Source organism: Gossypium raimondii, chromosome 6, assembly GCF_025698545.1.
Source record: "Gossypium raimondii isolate GPD5lz chromosome 6, ASM2569854v1, whole genome shotgun sequence".
NCBI classification, from domain to species: domain Eukaryota; kingdom Viridiplantae; phylum Streptophyta; class Magnoliopsida; order Malvales; family Malvaceae; genus Gossypium; species Gossypium raimondii.
In genome coordinates this window covers 38,391,246-38,398,364 of record NC_068570.1, presented here as the reverse complement: position 1 = coordinate 38,398,364, position 7,119 = coordinate 38,391,246, and positions in this window count along the sequence as shown.

The following is a 7,119-nucleotide window of genomic DNA, read 5'->3' as shown; positions in this document are numbered from 1 at the left end:
ACTTGGCGTGACCAGTTAGACCATCCTGGATCATATATAATGTGAAAATTAATTGTGAATTCAAATAGAGATTCATTAAAGAACCAGAAGATTCTTTAATTTAAAGAATTATCATTTGTTGCTTATTCTCAATGAAAATTGATTGTTAGAAACTCACTAGCTAAAGTTGAGATTTAATGTCTTACATTTCTTAAATGAATATGGGCCCATTCATCCACCATGTGGATGGTTTTGATATTATATAATTTTGGTAGATGCATCTACAAAATAATCATGTATGTGTTATCAACTTGCAACCTGTCGTTTGTAAGATTACTTGTTTAAATAAATTTCAGATCATGCAATTTAGACAATTCGTCTTGTTAATACTAATGAGTTTATATTTCAGTCTTTTATTGATTGAGTTTGATTTTTTTTTAAAGTTTGCTATTTATACGCATAATGGCTTAGAGAAATTATTGATTGAACGCCTCTGATTAATGTCTAAACCATTACTTATGAGAACTAAACTTCCTATTTCAACATGAGCTTATGTTGATTTACGTGTTGTACACATCAAGCCAATAAGTTATAAATACTCCCCATTACAATTGGTTTTTGATCAAGAGCTAAATATTTCTTTTCTTTAAATTTTTGTATGTGCGTATATGTTCCAATTGCTTCAACATAATGCACAAAGATGAGTGAATCGTTAAAAAAAGTTGGGAATATATATTAATTACAAGTCTCTTTGTATTATTAGATGATTTGAATGTATTGGAGATTCAATTATGACATGATTTGTGATTACTATTTTGATTCGATAGTTTTACCGACATTAGGGAGAGACAAAAAATAACTTGTAATGAGTTATGGGGAGAGTAATTTGAAACAGAAGTTCAACAAGGATAACTCATTACAAGTTAACTGTTAGATGTATTTACAAACTTAATGAGAATAACTAAGTTAATATTTTAATTTGAATCAAAGTCCCAATCGGACAATCAATTAAAATAAATAATAGATTAATTGGTTCTAAAGATAAAAATTCTTCTAGATGATATAGTAGAGGCGGGTGCTCCAGAAAAGACCCAAGACATAACTAATAAGTAAAACTCTAGAAGAGATTTAGGTACCTAAAACTGAATTTTAAAATAATAAAAATAAGAGATCTCGATAAGTTATGTCAATTCGAGAAAATGTAGAACTGAGTAATAAAAGTAGTCGATAATGATTTTGCATGCAATATTATTATTGAAATAATGAAATAAAATATAACACCCCAAACCCGGCCTAGACGTTATGGCCAAATCAAGCGATGTGACATGGTAATGTTTTTCGAAAAAGTGAGTTGACGTCAAAAATCTCTTTTCTATATAACCTCTTTACAACATCTTATGTTAATTTTAGGACGTGTTGTTCATTTTCAAAACATAATTCATTATCACAAAGTTATTCTCTTTTTAAAATGTTATAAATTTCAAAATGCCACTTATTGCGGAAGCTTTTTAAAACCATTGCGTATTTGAGTGATTTTATTATAACGTTTGATTGATTTTAAAAAAAACTCGATTATCCCTACTGATACGACCCCGCCCTAGAAATGTCCTTGGTTCAGCTCATCAGGCACCATTCGCAAACTCTTGCAAGCTGAACTAGCTTGTTCCAGCTCAATGGAGTTCAATTCGAGCTGATTCTAGCTCATTGAGCTTGAACTTCAATTTATTTAATTTTATGCTTTTAGCTTGCTAGAATAAATTTTACTTAATTAAGTTAGTTAAAATAGTTTAAGTTCAACCCCAATAATTTCGTGCTTAATGTGTCTAAATGCTGAACAAATTAAATCAAAGTTTAAATGTGTTCTTAATTAAGGCATGTTTTAATGTGTAAAGCTAAGGACAAAATTAATATTTGTAGATAATTAATTTGTCCAGCCGAATCTGCCCATTTAAGTTGTCTTGTGCAGCCGAATTTTTATTGTGTCTTGATATCATTTATTTTGTTGCATTTATTGTGTCTCCAGCTAATATTTAAGTGCAGGTTCATGGACGACATTAAAGAAGTGGTTGCTGCCGAATTTAATGTGTGCATGGGTACATGGACGACAATTAAATGAGGAAGAGCTGATGGTTGTTTTTCCTAAGCAAGTTCTCAGTCAATGCAAAAGCAAGCAATTAAGAAGGCATGCAGACTTCTCTTTTTTCAAGCATGGAATGACATTAAAGGACCATCAATTTGTCGCCCCAATTGAGAGAATGCATGAGCAGCATTAAAGAAGACTTGCAATTAAGATAAAGACTGTTGGCTGCTATTCCCTAAGCAGCCCATCGTGCATTGCAAAGGTCACCAAAGCTTCCACATTTGTTTAATTCGACCGAAGGTTCTTTCCACACCTAGAGACCGTTCGGCTTTGAGCTTTCACACCTAAAGACTATTCAGCTGATATTGTTCACACACGAATGACCCTTCATAGCCGGCTTTTAACACTTACTTGGCTACTCAAAGACCCTCCTTAATGCTTCCAACTATTTAGCCAAAAGGTGCTAATTCAATGAGACATTTAAGGGCTTGGCCGAACCTAGACATAGCCCTTAGTCCACCGGTGCATTCATCTTGCAAGATGCATTTACTTAATTCTTAAGCTTGCCAATGAAGCTCACATTCAACCGAATCTCTTTAAGACATTTTAGTGAATTAATTCTAGAAATTATTAGTTTTTCTTAGCCTTTAAGTTTGACTATTCGGCTAGCTTGTAGAAGGCTATAAATATTTTACTTGTTCATTTGTAAGGGACTTTTGAACCTTTGATTAATGTTTATAACATTTTGTGAGTTTTTTAACTCTCTTACTTCGTTTTAGACTCAAGCTGACTTATCTAGCATAACTAGTGGCGTCTACCTTGTTTCTTTGAATTTATCACTCAATCCCGAGTGTACCGTTCACCCCATTATACCTTTGGTTCATACTTACCTAAGTATTGGGTCAAGGTCCTATTCCATCATCTTTAAGTGTCTTATAAGATCTGGGTTGGTACTCCATTTTAGTACTGGTTCTTTCTTGACCTTAAAGCCAATCAAGCCATTCACATTTCCATCTCCAAATCACCTTAGTCTTTTTGCTTAACCGAATCCATTACATATCTTACTTAGCCATTTTAAACCTATTTTGGAACTCAAATAGTACACTTAGCCGAATTTAACCCCTTTGTTCTAAATCGAACGATACTTCTCATTTTAACGATTGGGCACATCAACGACTTGACTCACATTATTGAGCCGGTTTGCATCATTTGGTATCAGAGCTAGTCAAAATCGAGGAGTACGGACGTTCGTGAAGTTGTCAGAGTAAGTGTTTAAAAAAATTCAAAAAAATTTCAAAAAGTACAAGTGTTGAATGTATTTGTATTGAAAAAAAAAGTTACGAAATTGAAAAAAGAAAAAAAATTTCAAAGTTATTAAAAAAGAAGAAGAAAGTGTTGAAACTTGCATTTTATGTGTGTTTGATCAGCAAAATTCCCTTCAACTAAGACCAAGACCAATTCGCCACACTTGAATACAATTTTTCTTCTTTTCAACCTACCTTGCACTGAAACAACGTCTACCTTTGCAAAACTCATTTGAAGCCGACCCTCTAGGCCTGCTTATAAGTCTAAACGAGTCAATTACGAAGTTTGAGAGGCGAATTGAGAGGTAAAAGGCATGAGTGAAAATACATCAAGATAAAAGCCAAAATAAGAGTGAAACACGAGTGGTGTGCCATCTATTATTTTCTTTGCGAGAGAACTTGTGAGATTTTTGTGGTGAGGATTATTTTCTTTCTAATTTTTTTTTTCTAAGTTTGAATTGACACAAGACTTCGAAGACAAAGAAGACTTTCTGCATGTTGCCATTGATGAAGCTTTCGACATCAAAAGGAGTTTAATCCTTCAAAATTTGGAGAACAAACCGCAACGTGAAATTCTATTTCATACTCGTTGTCCTGTTCGTAATAAAGTGTGTTGCACCGTTATTGATGTTGAGAGTAGCTCAAGCGTGGCTAGTACTAGAATGGTGGAAAAACTTGGCTTACTCATTACCAAGCATCCCCAACCTTATAAGCTGCTGTGGTTTAATGACAAAGGCGAATTTGAAGTTACTCAACAAGTGCGTGTTGCCTTTTCCATCGGTAGATACCAAGACGAAGTTGTTTGCGATTTGGTGCCTATTCAAGCCTGCCATTTGTTGCTAGGAGAACCATGACAATCAGACCGCAAGGTCGCTCATGATGATCGTACCAATAGGTGTTCCTTCAAGCATCAAGGAAAGAAAATCACCTTAGTGCCGCTTACACCGAAACAAGTCCATGATGACCAAATCAAATTGAAAAATTCTTTTGTAAAAACAAGTGAGGCAAAAGAAAAAGAAAAGAGTGTAGGCGAGAAAATGAAAATGAAAAAGAAATTGAAAGAAAAGAAAAAGAAATAGAGTTTGAAAAGAAATCGAATGAAAAAGAAAAAGAGTTTTCAAAAGAAACGAGTGAAGAAAGCAATCAAGAAAAAGTGAGGAATCTAGTTACTAACACAGAAATGAAATTGTCTCACTGTGTTTCTTTTCAGGTTTCTCAAGGATAGTGTAATGAGCTTCTACTTCAATACCTTTCCAAGGAGAGAAGGTTCACTTTGGCTAAAAAATGTAACGTTCTCAACGATCCTAGTTCGCCTATACCAAAAGATAAGTAAGGTATGAGTTTTGAATTTTTTAAAGCACCTCTGCCTTATTTGATTGCTGATGGAAACCTTGTTGATGATTTGGCCTTTAGAAAGGATTTGTACTCTTATGTGGTTACTTGCCATCCTTTAATTGATGATAATATATTTGCATTGAATGATGGCAAAAAGAGTAACGCTTTTGGAAATTGCGATGTTGACAAGCTTGTTAATGAAATAATAATTATTTGGCATTTGCAAGATAAGAAAACATATAAACCTTTCCATTTGTGCTTGTAGAAGGCTATAAATATTTTACTTGTTCATTTGTAAGGGGCTTTTGAACCTTTGATTAATGTTTATAACATTTTGTGAGTTTTTCAACTCTCTTACTTCATTTTAGACTCAAGTTGACTTATCTAGCATAGCTAGTGGTATCTACCTTATTTCTTTGAACTTATCACTCAATCCCGAGTGTGGCGTTCACCCCATTATACCTTTGGTTCATACTTACCTATGTATTAGGTCAAGGTCCTATTCCATTATCTTTAAGTGTCTTATAAGATCTGGGTTGGTACTCCATTTTAGTACTGGTTCTTTCTTGACCTTAAAGCCAATCGAGCCATTCTCATTTCCAATATTTAGTACAGTAGAAGATATACAGCATCAAATCCTACCCAGCCAGCCTCTACACTCTAACTTTGTCCAACCCTACACTCCATGTGGGGGATATAATCAACCCACCCATCCCTACACTCCAAAAAATACCGAATGCGGCACTAAACAGTAATTTGCAGCGGAACTACCAGTAATCTAGGCTCGAGGCCTGTCAGTACACTTCCTCCGAACATTATAAACCCCCATCCCAATGCAATGCAATATATAATAATGACATGCTATATCATGGAAACAGTGCATGCAATACCAATTTGGTAAATATCATGATGCTCAGTAACATGTATATATAAATATCAGCCACATAGTCATTTTCAGTCAATTAGGGGTCCAGGTAAGCTTATCGACCATTTAGTAGGTCCACAGTGGACTCGAGCGACCCGTGCAACCCTAGCCATCAAATGGTGAAAATGGGCCCACAGGCCTATATTGCATGCTCATATGGGCCCACACGCCCGTGTAGCCCACACGGCCCAAAATGGCCTTGGCCGTGTAGATCACACGGCCTGGCCCAATATTCCCACACGTCCGTGTGATTCACCCGTGTGGGGCCCACACTCACGTGTGACCCACATGGCCTAATTCAGCCCGGCACATGAATTGGTCACGGCCAGCCTCGTCAATCACATGCCCATGTTCGATCACATAGCCTACACACGGTGACCAAACGTCCGTGTGCTATCGACAGTCCCATTTTCTGGCTTTCCCCGATTACCAATTTTCAGTATTTTGTTTACACACCTGATTTTTATTTGCTAAGAAAACTGCCCGAAGTCTTTGAAACCTACATTTGACCGATCAATCACCAATTATTCACTTAAACATTTACTCAATCGAAAACATAGAAGTTGACCAAGTGTTAAACTCACAATAACAATACCTTCGCTAGAGTAAGGAGGGAAGTTTCGCCCACTTAAGACGTCAATCAGAGACCTCCAGCCTTTGGTCAACTCCTAAACAACCAACAGACAATCCCCTTAAACCATTTAACCAAACAAAGGTTAATCAAGAAGTAGAAACAAAACTTACCGTACCACGAAAACGTACGCTTACTCACGGAACGAATGAACACAATGAAGCAAATAGGAAAAGAAAATAAGATGAAGGGGAAAGAACTTTTGGTAGCCATTTTGGCAGCAATTCGGAAGCAAAGAGAATAAATTCAAATCATCCAAAGATTAAGAGCAACTGAGATTTGGAAAAGAAGCAGTTATCATTCGGCTTGGGGAGAAAAAGAAAAAAAAGGAGCACGTAAATTTCAAAATTTCGGCAGTAGGTGGAGGTTGTGAAGAACCGAACGGTAGCAAAAGTAAAAGAAACAAGAAGAAAAATAAAAGATGAAAGTAACGAGAAAAACCAAAAGCTATCAGAAAATTGGGGAGAAAGAGAGAGAGTAACCGAAATTACCACTAGTTTCAGTTCTATCCAAATTCTACCATCCAAATCACCCCAAAACACTCCCCTCAATCCCTCAACAATCTCCTAAAAATTGGCCACAATATCCACACACTCCTCAAATACTCAGAATTTTACCATATTTCAAACTCCTTTACGACACATGTACAAAAAAACATCCCCCTTACAAGTATAGGGATTCGAAATCATGACCTCTAGCACTACAACACACCACTTAACCACCAAACCAGAAGGCCCATTCTAACACTTTTTTTTCAATATTTATTTTTAAGCCTACTGACTAAAGATAGGGGTTTATTCAATTAAAACAAAAATTTTGCCCAAGCCAAGGCTTGAACCCAAGACTTCTCAGATACTCCTAGAAC